Raw genomic sequence first — 19,344 nt, 5'->3', positions numbered from 1 at the left:
TTCATATGACTTAGTGTATTATACCTTAACAAATCCTTGCATGAGTGAATCGCATGTCCCCTCAGTGCTTCCTCAATATCTCCACTTCTTGTGGATACCGTCTATACAAATGGAAAATGTATCTCAGAGATTGTCTCTCTCATAATGTGTATTATATGGTAACATATCAAATTTCCTCTCAAGAGTTCAACCATGAACTTTCTTCGACTTTAGTGAAGGTTAAATATCATGTATGTAGTATATATATATATATATATCATTTCTATCTATAAATTATAAACAAAGAACATATTATTATAATTGACAGCAAAATGTCTCTTTCTCACTGTCCGTTGCTCGACGTCGGCTGCACGGATGGTCACTGCTCCTTTGCACTTACCTTGCATAGCCTAAAAAGTCAAATGTCTTCAACGTAGATGTAATTTTGTCATCTGTTCGCTTAAGTGGAGGTGTTGTACGAGTCGCAAAACGGCCTTAATAACTCTCCTATCTTTTGCTTCCTCAGGGTTTTCTGTCATATGTAATTATAATAAAGGCTAATATGGCACTAAATTTCACTTTCGTATTTTTTTTTTTTTTAACAAATGCATTCACATGAGGGCTGTGTAAAAACTATGTTTCAACTTAAGTTCCTTAAAATATCATTCTCCTGTCTGAACACGAACTATAAATGTTTTCTTCCACACAATGGCGTAACAAAACTTAAAGAAAGGTTACTAAGTTACACTTCTGAAATAAATTAAAGCTAATGTGTTTCCAAGTTACATTCTTATTACACTTCTTTCCACAGCTGTAATCATCGTTATGTTCACTCTGCTTTTCTTGCATTCATTCCCTTTCAAGGGCACTGAAAATAGATTCACATTTAACGTCTTGTACTCACGTGTTCTAACTCATCACAAATGTTTTCTTTCAAACTGAAATTCTTATGTAATCTTAAAGATATAAACTGTTTACTCACTTCTCCATGTAGCACAATATTACCAAAACATTCTCACTCATTCCTTACTCACATATTCATCATTATATATATATATATATATATATATATATATATATATATATATATATATATATATCCTTATACATTAAACATATTCCTCATCAAACATTAATATATCACATACGTGGGGCCATTTGGCACTTCCATTCTCATAAAACTCCAATAATATTTTCCTCAAATAATCTCTTGTCTCCAACCACTTCACAGTAACTTACATTCTTATATTAACTTAAATATTAACTCATTCATACTGATCATTCATTCTTACATCCTCATTCATTCTGCTACATACCTATGTCATTACTGATGTCAATAGCTATTATTTCCTCTCATTATAGTGCCTTGAAATAACTAACTAGTTGTTGATTCACCTTATAATTTACAATTAACAACCAATGTAACCTGCATAGACCTCATTCCTATATGAATATCTTTTCTCATTCAGCAAGTCTGCTCACCTGGGTTTACCTTCTCTTCATAATTATGTGTGCAAGTGTAACTGCAGTATATAATTTCCATAAATGAATGTTTCTGTTCTTAGGCTGTATAACTTAATGTTCGTGTATTCAATACAAATATTTATGATCTCGTTTTCACAGCAACTTGCTCATGTTCAACTTAGTTATCATTATATTATGTTGTTTTAGTGCACAAAGGGTTTCAAATGTCTGTGGGGATGCAGCCCCCTCGGCTTGTGAGATAACGGGTATTCTAGGGAGTAACAACCTGGGTGAGGTATGCTTGCTATTCTGAAAGGACCTGAATATAATAGCTGCCATTTTCTGTTCAATTGTTTTAATTTTGTAGACTTGGGATGTGAACGCAAAAGAACAAGGTCATCAACCTCATAGGTTTGTTAATTCCTGTTCTGCTGTCATTTTGTCGTCGTACCTGAGGAAACAAACCGTCTCAGCCGTTGCGCTCTTACAACACCTCACGACCGAAGCACGAGCGCTTAGCTCGGTCGTCGACTGTTTTCCGTCGTCTGCTGTGTTTGGCCGGGTTCATTGACCAGCTCCACTATGTTTACATTCCGGCCGGTTGGCGCCCACGCGTCAGCTGATGGCGCGCCGCAATTGTTATTGCTACTTCGTGGCGGGGAGTGCATAACTGTACCGGGGAACGGCGGCGGTTTCCGTGGAGGGTTATGATTTGTCATGCGTGAATTTTGTGTGTTCCACATATTCTGTCGGTGATTGTTGGGATTGGTATTGTTTTGGTGGTAATTATGTCTGTTATATGTCATGTTCCTGTCAAAGTAGCCCGGGTTGTACCGGTTATTCTCACGTCTCCTATTGTTGTTGTTGTACTGTCTGTAATTTTCATTTTGCTTGTAGTTACCATTTTGATATGGGTGATAATTATTGTTATTATTATTATTCCACGAATTTCTGCGGTTGTTCCTACCGTCATACACGTTTCCATTTGAGTATGTTTCGCGCGCAGGCATCGTATTGTGTCGCGGCGCGGACGGATGGTTCCACCAACCACCGTCACTACGGTTCCTTTGGGGTGGGTGCTGATTTTGGTTACTAATATGAGTAAAATTTGAATGGCGTGAATCGCCTCTGTAAACTACGTCCATTTGATCTAAGAAGTTTAAGAAAGTCTTAACGTCATTCTCCGGTACTCCTATTAATCTGTCTCGGTATGGAAAGGGTAAGTGGCTCTTTAAAGTGTCAATTATCGCTGGCAAGTCGGCTGGTTTGGACCAGTACAGTGTCTTGTCTAGGTACCTCTCAAAGTATTGTCTTAATGTCTCTTTTTTAGGGTCATAGGTCTCGGGGTTGCACACTTCTCTCCTTAGACTCTGTTGCTCATTCTCGGACCAGAATTCGTCCAAGAAGGCTTGTTCGAACTGTTCAAACGTAAGGCACCGCCGTTTCATAGCGGCACCCCACTTAGCTGCTCGTCCTCTCATGAGATTGGTGACGTATCTGATTTTATCGACTTCTGACCAACTACGTGGAAAAACACCGTCAAATGATCTAATAAACACAATAGGGTGGACTTTGTGCTTGTCCTCACTGGAAAATGTCTGGAAATACCCATGTCTTACAAACGTGTCATCGGCCATGCCGGTAACGTAATATTGCTCGTTCGGTGGAAAAGAAAGCGGCACATTGTAATTTTGATTTGAAATAGGTGATTCCACAATAGGTGGTGTTCTGTCTGTGTCATTAGCCATGGTTTTAGCTGTTTTGTCGTTTCCTGACGATGCGTTTGCACCTATCGCCAAACACGACACAACATTGTCTCGTAATTTTGTCACTTCGTCTTCTATGTGTTTTGTCTCGTCTTTAACATGTGTCTTTGTTTTTGAAAGTATGTCCTGTGTAATTGTTTCAAGTTTTTTGTCCAGATAGTCGTCACACAATTTACATTCATGTACAATTCTTTCGGCCATGTTGGTGTCGTTGTTTAGTGACGCGAGGTCCGCTCGATCTTCTAACTTTTCTATCTTTTCTTTGAGGTGGGTCTGTTCAAGAACTACCATTGTAAGTTGTTGGGTAATATTTCCCACTTCTTCAGTCAGCTTTTCTTGGGTGGAGCTAGCTGAAGTGTGGGCCTGAGCTAACTCTTCCACACGGGTGTTCACTTCCTGCTGCACATTAACTATTTGAGTTAACTGATTCTCACATCGGGTGATATTGTTTTTTGTTTCGTGTGTGAATGTAACCAAAGTTTCTTCCTGTTTAGTGACTCGATCGGACAATGTCTCAAATCGCTGGCTGAGCTGTTGAGTGGTGTTATTTAATTCTGTCATCTGTTTTGTCGTCCGTTCAAAATTTTCGGTCATACTATGGTTTAATATGTCAATTTTCTGACTAACGTCTCGTTTCATGTCTGCAAATAACTCTAATAGTCGGTCCAGTTTGTCAGTTTCCTGTGTCCGATTTGTGTCACATTGCTGAATTTGTCTCATATTCGGTTCTGACATTGATGTTAACAATGGCGCTGACGGTCTAGTCTCGCGTCCATTCCACATTTCGTCATTTAAAGTCGCCATCTGTGTATTATCACAAATGTTGCGAGTTTGAGGCAAAATCATTGCATTGATCTGTGAACTCGTCCATGGAGGGAAACGCGGACTTTCTTGTTGGTTGAAAGATGAATCTACTTCACTTAATTCATCTGCCGAAACTATCTCTACCTTACCGCGTTCTATTGTAATAGAATGTATAATCGTAAGTCAAAAAGGGAATAATATAAGTCTGATTAAGAAAGATTTGACTCAAATTTAGGTTGAAATATTTTCTCGTCAATGTAAATGATTGCTCTATTGCAAACAATGGTTGAGAAAGATGCAGCAGGGCGGACAAAATTTTTCGTAACAAATGACTGTTTGGCTGTCAAATTCACGATCTTCATATGCTACAACAATACTATAATTACCACAAACTACAATAGAGATAGATAATTTTAGAAAAATCTAGAAGAAAACTACAGGATGTGTGGAAAGGGAAAAATGGGTTCTGCAGTTGGCTATTGAATGCTTGAATGAAACATAATTGTGTGACTCACCATTAAATTTTCTGTCCTGCAGCGGCTGGTCAAACACTTCTGCGTACATCGTATTCGTCAAAATATGGATTTTCTTAATACATCTCCATCGGATAATCACCAAAAGTCCTCAAAATAAGTTTCGCATCAATATATGCCATGAAAAGAAAAACAGATTGAATTAGTTACAAAAATTCTTTACAATATTGTGCTATCATTTGCTTAGGTACAATAAAGTTGGTGTTTTCGTTACCCTTTAAACTTCAGGATTTTATTCTCTGTTGGGAAAAATACAAATTAAAGTTTCAAATTTGCTCAAAAACGACACATCCGAAAATTGCGTCCTGTCACGGTCGCCAGTTGTAGTGGTTAATAAAAAAAATAAATGGGAGAAGAGAGACCGTGAAAAAGGGAAAGAATGAAAAGCAAATCGGACTTTGTATTACAGAAAAGCTATCGGACTTCGTTATTAGGAAAAGCTATTGTTGGGGTGGTCCGTGTGGCGTTTTTGAGCAAAAGTTAAACCAATTTTCACTACAAAAGTTATTGAAAAGAAACAGAGAATAACAGAATGTAACTGACAGGGGGAAGTGGCGTAGACGAGAGATCATCCTTTACCAGATTTAACTTATCTTCTTTCGGGCGGCGTCCACGTCTTCAAAAATCTCTTTCATTTCAGCGTGAAAAAATCTGCTCCGAAATCTTGCAATAGTCCAAGGATCACTAATTTACACCAATTAAAATCATCGTGATACTGTATGCAATTTAATTCACTTTGCTACTTCCATCCACCGAATTTCTTAATAACTTCCACAATGTCTACACATTACAATCAGATCAAGATTAGCCATTAAGTTTTTACGTCAGCATCCGATCACGCCTGCCTTAAGCTACGGCTATCAAGAGACAATTGAAACGGAATAAAAAAACAAAAAAAGTTAACAATTTTGGTAGTTTCTCTGCCGTCGAGCGCTCATACCGCTGCGACGAGATATTTTTTATCTGAGGGAACGAGTGTAGCGCGGCGAAATTCAAAGCCCCGCTACAGCTGCCGTCTTGACCAGCAGCTTCGCATCTTCCCACAGGGATATCATGGACGCCTTGTCCTTGAGCCATTCTACTGTGTGCACCCACTCACAGACAAAAATGAGTGCACCGCGGTCTCGATAGACCCTCCTGAAGTTGGGACCTGGGCCAGCGTCCCCCCCCCCCCCCCCCCCCCCCCCCGATCGACTGCTACAAGTCCATCTGTGTTGCTATTTGATGACCCTACTTCCTCAACATCCACGGGAGGTTTTACTGAAAGCCATAAGAAGTTTATGACTTATCTACCAGCTTTTGACCTATAGAAGAACTCTGATAGGCCTAAGCCTACTGAGTTTAAACAAGAAAGCCCAGAGAAAAGCAGCACTCTGAAAAGCAGCACACCCATGAAAATAAAGCTTGAGTTGGATACAGAAAAAAAGGAAAAAGAAGAGGTGAAACAGCGAAGAACTGCCAATAAAAACATAAAATTTGCTAGAAAGCTTAATCTCGGCAATTGGCCTAAACCTAATGCAAAAGAAAGTATGGATAAGAAGAGACTTCAAAACAAGAAAAAGGATAATCAGACTTTTGGCAAGAAACACTTACAAAAGAAAGTAAACAAAAAGAAGATGATTGAAGAAGAATCAGACGATTCAGATGTTGACGAAGTTCCACTGTGTAATGACGATGATATCGGCATGGAGCTGTTTGACCCTGGCGCACTTCAAGGAGCCAACGACGAGATTTGCGGACTTTGTGGAGATCAGTGAACTGTGGTACACTAGTACTTTGTGCGGAAGATGGTACCATGCAGCTTGTACCGCAAATGATTCTGCGAAAGATTTTACATGTGTAATGTGCAGTGAAGGACTTATCTAACTTGTTAAATCTATAGGCCCCTAACATCAAAGAAAACTTTGCATTTTATTTGAAAACCAGTAGTCCTGAACTATGTTAAATTTTGTAAAATTTGATTAGAACTCGTGTTTAATCTAATTTAATATGTGCCTTATCAATATAATTTTTGGAAGAAACCTTGTATTGTTTTTTTCCTCTCCAGGTATTACTGCGTAGCAATTCTTCTAACATGCGCATAATTACCCCACCCGATGCGCACGTTTCCCCGATATTCGTGAAACCGTGCGCTTAAGTAGTGTCTTGGAATTTTGTTTTTGGTGTGTTTATTTTTGAATATTTTCGGTTATCTTAATTTTTTATAAATACTAGAATAGTTGCTCTAAGTTTTAATATAAAATAAACTTTATTTAACGAAGTCAAATTTTTTTTAAAAAAAGTTCCGCTTAGGTGCGCACGTTTCCCCCTTTCCCCTAGCAGACAAATTGCGCGAGAATCGGGAATCTCAAAAACGTCGGTGTTGAGAATGCTACATCAACATAGATTGCACGTGTACCATATTTCTATTCACCAGGAATTGCATGGCGACGACTTTGAAAGTCATGTACAAAAAAAAAAAAAAAAAAAAAAAAATTGCCCTAAGCACTATGGGACTTAACTTCTGAGGTCATCAGTCCCCTAGAACTTAGAACTACTTAAACCTAACTAACCTAAGGACATCACACACATCCATGCAGGATTCGAATCTGCGACCGTAGCGGTCGCGCGGTTCCAGACTGTAGCGCCTAGAACCGCTCGGCCACTCCGGCCGGCGAACGTCGTGTACAGTTCTGCCACTGGGCACAAGAGAAATTACGGGACGATGACAGATTTTTTGCACGCGTTCTATTTAACGACGAAGCATCATTCACCAACATCGGTAACGTAAACCGGCATAATATGCACAATTGGGCAACGGAAAATTCGCGATGGCTGCGACAAGTGAAACATCAGCGATCTTGGCGGGTTAATGTATGGTGCGGTATTACGGGAGGAAAGATAATTGGCCCCCATTTTATCGATGGCAAACTAAATGGTGCAATGTATGCTGATTTCCTACGTAATGTTCTACCAATATTACTACAAGATGTTTCACTGCATGACAGAATGGCGATGTACTTCCAACATGATGGATGTCCAGCACATAGATCGCGTACGGTAGAAGCGGTATTGAATAGCATATTTCTACCCCCAAGAACCATGGACCTTGCCGTTGGTAGGAAGGCTTGCGTGCCTCAGCGATACAGATAGCCGTACCGTAGGTGCAACCACAGCGGAGGGGTATCTGTTGAGAGGCCAGACAAACGTGTGGTTCCTGAAGAGGGGCAACAGTCTGGATGATTGACTGATCTGGCCTTGTAACACTAACCAAAACGGCCTTGCTGTGCTGGTACTACGAACGGCTGAAAGCAAGGGGAAACTACAGCCGTAATTATTCCCGAGGGCATGCAGCTTTACTGTATGGTTAAATGATGATGGGTAAAATATTCCGGAGGTAAAATAGTCCCCCATTCCGATCTCCAGGCGGGGACTACTCGGAGGACGTTGTTATCAGGAGAAAGAAAACTGGCATTCTACGGATCGGAGCTTAGAATGTCAGATCCTTTAATCGAGCAGGTAGGTTAGAAAACTTAAAAAGGGAAATGGATAGGTTATGGCAGGAGGAACAAGACTTTTGGTCAGGTGAATAAAGGGTTATAAATACAAAATCAAATAGGGGTAATACAGGACTAGGTTTAATAATGAATAAAAAGATAGGAGTGCGGGTAAGCTAATATAAACAGCATAGTGAACGCCATATAGTGGCCAAGATAGACACGAAGCCCACGCCTACTACAGTAGTACAAGTTTATATGCCAACTAGCTCTGCAGTTGACGAAGAAATTGAAGAAATGTATGATGAAATAAAAGAAATTATTCAGATAGTGAAGGGAGACGAAAATGTAATAGTCATGGGTGACTGGAATTCGGTAGTAGGAAAAGGGAGAGAAGGAAATGTAGTAGGTGAAAATGGATTGGGGCTAAGAAATGAAAGAGGAAGCCGCCTGGTAGAATCTTTCACAGAGCATAACTTAATCATAGCTAACACTTGGTTCAAGAATCATAAAAGGAGGTTGTGTACATGGAAGAAACCTGGAGATATCGACAGGTTTCAGATAGATTATATAATGGTAAGACAGAGATTTAGGAACCAGGTTTAAAATTGTAAGACATTGCCAGGGGCAGATGTGGATTCTGACCACAATCTATTGGTTATGAACTGTAAATAAAAACTGAAGAAACTGCAAAAAGGTGGGAACTTAAGGAGATAGGACCTCGATAAACTGACTAAACCAGAGGTTGTACAGAGTTTCAGGGAGAGCATAAGGGAACAACTGACAGGGATGGGGGAAAGAAATACAGTAGAAGAAGGATGGGTAGCTTTGAGGGATGAAGTAGTGAGGGCAGCAGAGGATCATGTAGGTAAAAAGACGAGGGCTAGTAGAAATCCTTTGGTAACAAATGGTTCAAATGGCTCTAAGCACTATGGGACTTAACATCTTAGGTCATCAGGCCCCTAGAACTTAGAACTACTTAAAACTAACCAACCTAAGGACATCACACACATCCATGCCCGAGGCAGGATTCGAACCTGCGACCGTAGCAGTCCCACGGTTCCGCACTGAAGCGCCCAGAACCGCACGGCCACCGCGGCCGGCCCTTGGGTAATAGAAGAAATATTGAAATTAATTGATGAAAGGAGAAAATATAGTAATGCAGTAAATGAAGCAGGCAAAAAGGAATACTAACGTCTCAAAAATAAGATCGACAGGAAGTGCAAAATGGCTAAGCAGGGATGGCTAGAGGACAAATGTAAGGATGTAGAGTCTTATCTCACTAGGGGTAAGATAGATACCGCCTACAGGAAAATTAAAGAGACCTTTGGAGAAAAGAGAACCACTTGTATGAATATCAAGAACTCAGATGGAAACCCAGTTCTAAGCAAAGAAGGGAAAGCAGAAAGGTGGAAGGAGTATTAGAAGGTCTATAGAAGGGCCATGTACTTGAGGACAATATTATGGAAATGGAAGAGGATGTAGATGAAGATGATATGGGAGATACGATACTGCGGGAAGAGTTTGACAGGGCACTGAAAGACCTGAGTCGAAACAAGGCCCCGGGATTCGACAGCATTCCATTAGAACTACTGACGGCCTTGGGAGAGCCATTCCTGACAAAACTCTACCCTCTGTTGAGCAAGATGTATGAGACAGGCGAAATACCCTCAGACTTCAAGAACAATATAATAATTCCAATCCCAAAGAAAGTAGGTGCTGAAAGATGTGAAAATTACCGAACTATCAGTTTAATAAGACACTGCTGCAAAATACTAACGCGAATTCTTTACAGACGAATGGAAAAACTGGTAGAAACCGATCTCGGGGAAGATCAGTTTGGATTCCGTAGAAATATTGGAACACGTGAGGCAATACTGACCCTACGACTTATCTGAGAAGCTAGATTAAGGAAAGGCAAAGCTACATTTCTAGCATTTGTAGACTTAGAGAAAGCTTTTGACAATGTTGACATGAATACTCTCTTTCAAATTCTGAAGGTGGCAGGGATAAAATACAGGGAGGGAAATGCTATTTGCAATTTGCACAGATAGCAGATGGCAGTTATAAGAGTCGAGGGACATGAAAGGGAAGTAGTGGTTGGGAAGGGAGTGAGACAGGGTTGTAGCCTCTCACCGATGTTATTCAACCTGTATATTGAGAAGCAGTAAAGGAAACAAAAGAAAAATTCGGAGTAGGTATTAAAATCCATGGAGAAGAAATAAAAACTTTAAGGTTCACCGATGACATTGTAATTCTGTCAGAGACAGCAAAGGACTTGGAAGAACAGTTGAACGGAATGGATAGTGTCTTGAAAGGAGAATGTAAGATGAACATAAACAAAAGTAAAACTACGATAATGGAATGTAGTCGAATAAAGTCGGGTGATGCTGAGGGAATTAGATTAGGCAATGAGACACTTAAAGTAGTAAAGGAGTTTTGCTATTTGGGGAGCAAGATAATTGATGATGGTTGAAGTAGAGAGGATATAAAATGTAGACTGGCAATGGCAAGGAAAGCGTTTCTGAAGAAGAGAAATTTGTTAACATCGAGTATAGATTCAAGTGTCAGGAAGTCATTTCTGAAAGTATTTGTATGGAGTGTAGCTATGTATGGAAGTGAAACATGGACGATAACTAGTTTGGACAAGAAGAGATTAAAAGCTTTCGAAATGTGGTGCTACAGAAGAATGCTGTAGATTAGATGGGCAGATCATATAACTAATGAGGAGGTATTGAATAGGATTGTGGCACAACTTGACTAGAAGAAGGGATCGGTTGGTAGGACATGATCTGAGGCATCAAGGGATCACCAATTTAGTATTGGAAGGCAACGTGGAGGGTAAAAATCGTAGACGGAGACCAAGAGATGAATACACTAAACAGATACAGAAGGATGTAGGTTGCAGTAGGTACTGGGAGATGAAGAAACTTGTACAGGATAGAGTAGCATGTAGAGCTGCATCAAGCCAGTCTCAGGACTGAAGACCACAACAATAACAACATTTCATGACAGGTGGATTGGCCCGCACGTTCATCGGATCCGACTTCCCCGGATTTCTTTCTGGGGGGAAAGTTGAAGGATATTTGCTATCGGGATCACCGGCGAAGCCGGACAACAAGCTTCAGCGCATTGTCAATGCATGTGCGAACATTACGGAAGGCGAACTACGCGCTGTTGAGAGGAATCTCGTTACACGTATTGCCAAATGCATTGAGGTTGACGGACTTCATTTTGAGCATTAATGGCATTAATGTGATATTTACAGGTAATCACGCTGTAACAGCATGCGTTCTCAGGAGTTATACATTCACAAAGGTACATGTATCACATTGGAACAACCGAAATAAAATGTTCAAACGTACCTACGTTCTGTATTTTAATTTAAAAATCCTACCTGTTACCACCTGTTCGTCTAAAATTGTGAGCCATATGTTTGTGACTATTACAGCGCCATCTACCACAAAGCGAAAAAAGTGGTCCAACTAAAACATTCATATTTCTTTACATACTAAACGAATATGTAATAAAAAATGGGGGTTCCTCTTTAAAAAAACGCAGTTGATATCCGTTTGACCTATGGCAGCGCCATCTTGCGGGCCAACCATAGCGCCATCTGGTTTCCCTTTTCAAGCTAGACAAGTTTCGTTCTTTGTGGTTTTTTCGTTTTACGCTTATTTCGTGAGATATTTGGCCCCGTCACGATCAATGGCCCACCCTGTATATATATATAAAATTGAAAGTGATAACTAAAAATTTGTAATTTCTTTTCAGAATCGAGAATAACTGGAAATAGTGTCTCATTTCCAAAAGAAAGACAATTTTGCTCCGTCGGCTGGCACCTTTAGTAGAAAGCACAAAATGGCGCGCATGGCGTAAAGACTGACAGCAATAAGCTTGCTAAATAGCACTGTGAATATTAAACAACGGAAGCAATCAATTTTTGACAAAATAATTTAATTCGCTGGATAAAAAAATCTTTTCACCAAGCAGTGCCAGAACACACCCATAAAAGACTGTTATAATCGGCAAGCTCTCGGAGCCAGTGGCTCCTTGTTCGCGCAGGATTGAAGGGGTAGGAAGAAGGGTGAAGGAAAAGGACTGGAGACGCCTAGGAAAAGGGGTAGATTTCGGGAAAGTCGCCCAGAATCGCCGGTCAGGGGAGACTTATAGGATGAGGAGAAAAGACTGATTGTTGGGGACTGCATCAGACGAGATTTGAAAACCTGAGAGCTGAAAAAGGTGGAAGACAGGGTAATATGCAGACAGAGGTAATTGCTTAAACATCATGCAAAAGTTAATAAGAGTGAAAAGCTAATTGTATTGTACCTAACAGAGGTTGGAGGGGGCAATGAAAAATAGACAGGAAAGACAATGAAATACATAAAAAACTAAAACGGAGTGAAGCAAAGAGTAGTTACAGTGATGAAACGCTGAGTCGGAAGAAATTAACGTAAATTAAGGCCAGGTGGGTGGCGAGAACAAAGGATATGTTGTAACCTTAGTTCCCACCTTTCGAGTTCTGAGAAAGTGGTGTCTGGTGGGAGAATACAGATGGCGCACATGGTGAAACAGGCGCCGAGGTCACGATTGTCATGTTGTAGAACATGCTCTGTAACAGGATATTGCGAGTTGCTAGTATACACCCTCAGCCTGTGCCCATTCATCCTAATTGATGATTTGGTCGTAGTCAAGACGATGTAGATGGCTGAACAGTGTTTACATAGTACCTGGTATATGACATGTGTCCTTTTGCAGGTGGTTCACCCTTTGATAATGTACGTTTTGACAGTTAGAGGCTATTACAGGTGGCGTGTAGGGCAAGACTTGCAGCGGGAACGATCACAGTGGTAGGAGCCATAGGGTAGGGAGATAGGTGCAGAAGGAGCATACGGAGATTGGGAGGGCGTCGCAAAGCTATTCTAGGGGTGGTGGGCAAAATTTCCGACAGAATGGGTCTCACTTCAGGGCATGATTTTAGGGAAATTATGGCGCTGTCGAAGTATTTGATTAACACATTGCAGATCAGGATAATACTTAGCCATCAATGGTGTGCTCCTAAGCTGTTTTGTGGCAGGGGCAGCAGTACCAGGATTGGATGTGATGGCCCAGGAAATCTGCTTTTTAACTAAGCTGGTGGGGTTATGACGTGCAGTGAAGAGTGAGGTGAGAATGTGAGAATGGTGGTGTATTGCTGTAAAGAGTCTGCACCCGAGCTCTCAGGTTTTCAAATCTCGTCCGAAGCAGTTCCCAGCAATCAGTCTTTTCCTTCTCATCCCGTACGGTAAGTCTCCCCTGACCTTTCCCGAAATCTACCCCTTTCCTTAGACCTCTCCAGTCCTTTTCCTTCACCCTTCTTCGTTCCCCTTCAACCCTTCTGCCTGAAGAAGGAGCCACTGGCTCCGAAAGCTTGCCAGTTACAACGGCTTTTAAGTGTGTGTTCATCCGCCGCTTGGTGAGTAGATATTTTATCCATCCAATTAAATAACTGTGATTATTTTGTTTGAAAACAGTTATTGTTCAGTGTACAAAATTGTTGACAAAGGTGAAATGCCACTACCCAATACGTGATTAGTTTTTTGGTCTTTTTTGTCAATAGTGTAGAAGATTTTGCGGCCGTCGGGACATGGAACACGGTCGAAAATGAGCTGGCAATACTGGACGGAACTGAGGCTGCCTATTGTTGTGGCAAGGAAAGAATGGTATTGTTTGTATTCAGTTACTGAAATATTAACGACAAGAAGAAAATCATTATTATAAAACATGCAAATTTTTCTCGTGTCCACTCGAAAACAGGCTGAATGGCGAAAACCCTCTTTTCTGTTGGTGAATTCTATCGCGTATAAAATCCACCTGGAAAGAACATTTTAAGAATCTGTTAAACGCTGAGGCGCAGGTACATGAGGTAACAACAAATAATGGAGAAATTGAGAGAAGTTGGGAAGAAGAATTAGGACAAATTACACGAGAAGAAATGGAAAAAGCTATAAAGAAGATGAATGGGGGGAAAGCCTCAGAACCTAATGAAGTGTCAATAGACGTGATAAGAGAAGTAGGTCCAGTGGGAATGCAGTGGCTGTACAGAGTACAATCAAGCGTGTGGAGAAATAGTACAATATATGACGATTGGAGAATAGGAGACATTGTTCCCATCTTCAAGAAAGGCAATAAAATACTTTGTAAAAACTACAGTGGAATAACCCTTATGAGTCATACTGCCAAGATTTTTGAAAGAATTTTACTAAATCGAATAAGTGAAAAGATAGAAAAGGAGCTGAGTGAAGAACAGCATGGGTTTAGGAAAGGAAGAAGCACGATCGACCTGATATTTCTAGCCGTCAAGTGATGGAAAAAAGTTGGGAGTATAACAAAAGGGTGATAATGGTTTTTATAGACATAGGAATGGCATATGATTCAGTTAACAGGGAAAGACTCTGGTAAGAAATGGAGAAAATAGATATAGAAGATGGATACATTAATGTAATAAAGACAGTGTACAGAGCACACAATTGTATATTTAGAACACCATTGGGGAACTCTGAATACTTCAAAATAAGACAAGGACTTAAGCAAGGAAGTATTCTATATCCTGCACTTTTTTATGTTGTGATGGAGGGAATGAATAGGGCAGTTAAAGATATAGTAAAAGAAAAAGACAAAAAGATGAGTTTTGCAGATGATATGGTAATATCGGCTGATAAAGAGGTAGATGTACAATTACGGCTTGATGCGTGGAAGGAAATAATGAAAAGGTATGGATTAAAAACAAATAAAGATAAGAGTGAAGTAATGGTATTTGGATGAGAGAAAGGGATCAACGGAAATATTACCCTGAATGGAGAAACCCTCAAAGTGGTCGAAAGTTTAAGTAATTTAGGGAGTGAAATATCTGGGGATGGAAGAATAAGTAACGAAATTAATAGGAGGTTACACAAGGGAGGCAAATTCTACTAAACAATAAAACACTTGGTTTGCAATAAGGAAGTTTTAGAAAAAGCAAAACTCCTTATGTATAAGAATTATTACTTCCCTATTTGTCACCTATGGAGGAGAAACATGGTCAATGACAGAGAGGGACTGGAGCAGACTGCAAGCAGGGGAAATGAAATTTCTCAGAGCAGTTAAGGGAAAAACAAAAATGGACAGAATAAGGAATGTAGAGACTAGAAAGGGCCTTAAACAAGTAAGTACGAGAGAAGAAATTGAAAAAAAAAAAGAGATTAAGATGGTATGGGCATGTTAAGCGGATGCATGGGCAGAGAGTCCCCAAAATTATGGAACAACTAAAGATGGATGGGAAAAGACCTAGAGGGCGCCCAAGAACACGGTGGGAAATGGGAGAGAGAATATCTGTAGAAAGGAGAGGTGTGACCTGGCAGCGAGTGGAGGAAGAAAAGTGGTGGGAGGACCGAGACAGATGGAGAGGACTCGTCAGCACCCAGACCCGGCAGTAGCGGGATCGGGATTCGGATACAGACAGATAGATAAAATCTACCTCTGTAGCTAGGGGTCAGCGTGGCTGCTGCAACCGTTGGAGACCAGTCTCGATTCCCGGCCGGGTTGGAGATTTTCTCCGCTTGGGGATTGAGTATCGTGTTGGCCTCGTCATCACTGATAGGCAAGTCGTGTAAACTGCATCACGTAAGAGACTTGCACCCGGCAGTGAGCCGCCACACGACCGAGACGGAACCGCACATAAAATTTAGCAGGGTTCAGTATAGAACGCAATTCAGGGTGATCCATATAAACCTGATCTACTTCAGTGGCTCATAATTTCTCTCCGAAAGCGCGTAGGAATGGGAAAGTTGTTTTAATAATCTCAGTAGTACTAGGAGAATCAGAAGTACCGGTCGCTTTTAGCAAGTTGCTTGTTGTATTTGCGCATCAGCACTTTCATCCGATATAATGCCGCGTTTGCTAGGCTCGTGTTAGTTCGTAGTCTCGTAAGTCACGGTTTGTGAAATCTGTGAGTGTGCTGATAGGGCCATGTGACAACAACGAGCAAATCAGTTTATTCGTTCGCAGTCTGCAGGCAGAAACATGCAGTGTGCACTTCGAGCGCAGGTTTTGATTGTGAAAACAAATTGGAAGACTGGCACAAGCATACTTTGAGAGTGGGTTTTTGTTGTGAAAACATATTGGAAGACAGCTCCATTAGTTAAAACATAACGGTCATTCAGGAGAGAATTCAGTGTGCGCGATGTTACAGCAAAGGCAACAATTTTATCGATCGTAAGGAAGCTGGAGACAACTGGCGTACTGAACATAGAACATCACTGATTGCAGAGATTACTAATAATCTTCGAAGACACTTGGAAAACTCTCCAAGGAAATTGTTGCGTCAGTTGAGCCAGTGGGACTCACTTCACCTGTTTTGGGCAAACCTGTTTTGTATGGTGTCAGCAGGAGGCAAACGCAAAAGGGTAGGGGTCTATAAATCGTCGTCTGTGCAAAAGTCGCTGAAAATAGTGGTACCCCTTAGAGAAATGACAACAAGAAACAGGAAAGGACACCGGGTGCACTCAGTGTGCTGTCTGGGGGCCAGGTTCAGCATGTTGAAGAGGCTATCTCGGCAGCCATTGAGGGAGCAGGGAGCAACAAAAACAGATTGTGGCGCACGTTGGATGTCTGTCGTCTACGTTCTGAGGTCATTCTTCGGTCATTCCAGCGACTGGCACAGAACGTTGAAAAGACCAGCCTTGCACGTGGAGTTTCAACGGAGCTCACAATTTGCAATTTCGTCCACAGAACCGATCGTGGCTCTTTGGCTCAGAGTCGAGTGGAAGGACTAAAACAGACTCCGAAGATTCTGTGACAACCTAGGTTGGGACTTGCGCCATAGGGCTGAGAACTGTAGGGTTCCCCTAAATTGGTCAGGTGTGCATTACACGTCAGAGTCTGCTACTGAGATAGCTGACTGTGTGTGGGGTGCACACAGAAATGTTTTAGATTAGGCGATTCTCCATCCTATCCAGATAACTTTAGGAAAGCCAGACGTATTCGTGTAAGATCGAAAGAATGCCTCCCATTGGTGAGAGTATTAAAATCCTAAAGGCAAACTGCCGAAACATTCGCAGCAAAGTGCCAGCACTTGCAGCGCACATGAAAAGCAGTGAAGCTAATATAATACTAGGTACAGAAAGCTGGTTGAAACCTGAAATGAATAGCAGTGAGATTTTTGGGGGAAATTTTAGTATACATCGAAGAAATAGACAAATGGAATATGGAGATCGTGTATTTGTCGCAGTAGGCAAGAAACTCAAATCCACCGTGGTAGAAACTGAAGCTTCACATGAGATTCTTTGGGCAAGACTCAGTATCAACGGTGGGGATAACATGATAACTGTATCCTTCTATCACCCACCAGACTCATCTCCTGATGTAACCGAAAACTTAAGAGAAATCCTGAGTTCACTTGTTGGTAAGTTCCGCAACTGTAATCATCAGTGGAGACTTTAATCATCCAACAATTAATTGGGACAATTACAGTTTTGTTAGTGGTGGGTGTGATAAGACAACCTGTGAAACTTTACCAAATGCCTTCTCTGAAAACTACCTAGAACAGATAGTTAGGACCCCTGCTCATGAAGGAAATATATTGGATCTAACGGCAACAAACAGACCTGACGTCTTTGAAGATGTCCACATGGAAAATGGTATCAGTGGCCATGACGCGGTTGTGGCAGTAACGATTACCAAAGTACAAAGGACAAGTTAAACAAGCAGAAAGATACATATGTTCAGTAAACTAGATAAAATAATCACTGAGGAACTTGAAAATATCTCAATGGGGAGCAAGTCAGTAGCATGTAGCGGAACTCTGACTCGAGTTTAAAAGAATGGTTGACCAAGCACCGGATAGATACGTTCCCAGTAGAACAGTTCATAATCGGAGGGAACCTCCGTGGTACACAGTCACTGTAAAGAAACAGATTACCGCATAGTGGGTGTAAGACAAATCATAGATCTACAGATAGAGAGATGCTGAATGAAACGCATTTGGGTGTCAAGAGAGCAATGCGTGATGTCTTCAGTGACTACCATTAGCAGAATATTGTCAAACGACATTTCACAAAATCCAAATAAATTCTGGTCCTGTGTAAAGGCTGCTAGTGGCACCAAAATTAACGTCCAGTCCCTAGCGAAAGAGACAGGAACTGAAATTGAGGATAGCAGAGCAAAAGCTGAAATGTTAACTCCGTTTTCAAGTGTTCCTTTACAAAAGAAAACCGAGAAGAATTGCCCCAATTTAATACTTCTGCCACTGAAAAGGTAAATGAAAAACGTATTAGCGTCAGTGGTGTTGAGAAACAGCTGAAATCGTTAAAATTGAACAAAGCGCCAGGCCCCGATGGAATCCCTGTCAGAATCTATACTGAATTTGCGGCTGTAGTAGCCAACTATAATCTATCATAGATCCCTCGAACAAAAAACCTTGCCAAGTTCTTAGAAAAAAGATACAGATCTCTTCTGCCTATAAGAAGGGTAATAGAAGTGATCCACAAAATCATCGTAAAATATACTTGACTTCCTTTTGTTGTAGAATCTTAGAACATATTCTGAGCTCAAACATAATGAGGTATCTTGAATAAAATGATCGCCTCAATGCCAGCCAGCACGGATTTCAAAAACATCGATCATGTGAAACCCAGCTCACACTTTTCTCACATGACATACTGCAAGTTTTGTATCAAGACAAACAGGTAGAGGCAGTGTTTATTGATTTATGAGAAGCATTTGACTCAGTACCGTACCTACGCTTATTGTGAAGAGTACAATACATAGGGGGTATGAAGTGACATTTGTGATTGGATTGAGGACTTTTTGGTAGGGAGGATACGACATGTTATTTGTATGGAGGGTCATCACCAGATGTAGAATTAATTTCAGTTGTGCTTAGGGAAAACTGTTGGGGCCCTTGCTGTTCAGTTTGCATATTGATGACATTGCAGACAAATAAATAGTAAAATCAGGCTTTTTGCAGGTGATGCAGTAATCTGTAATGAAGTACCAACTGAGAGAAGCTCCATAAATATTCAGTCAGATCTTGAGGATATTTCAGCGAGGTGCAGAGATTGACAACTTGCTCTAGATGTTCAGAAATGTAAAATTTTACACTTTACAAACCCAAAATAACCTACAATCCTATGACTATATTATCAATGAGTCACTGTTGGAATCGGCCAACTCATACAAATAACGGTAGGGATGTGAAATGGAATGATCACATAGGTTCAGCCATGGGTAAAGCAGGTGGTAGACTTAGGTTTATTGGTAGTACAGTGGGGAAGTGAGATCAGTCTACAAAAGAGACTGTCTACA

This window comes from Schistocerca americana, chromosome 9 (assembly GCF_021461395.2).
Source record: "Schistocerca americana isolate TAMUIC-IGC-003095 chromosome 9, iqSchAmer2.1, whole genome shotgun sequence".
NCBI classification, from domain to species: Eukaryota; Metazoa; Arthropoda; class Insecta; order Orthoptera; family Acrididae; genus Schistocerca; species Schistocerca americana.
The sequence above is the reverse complement of the archived record's forward strand: the minus strand, read 5'-3'. Positions refer to the sequence as shown.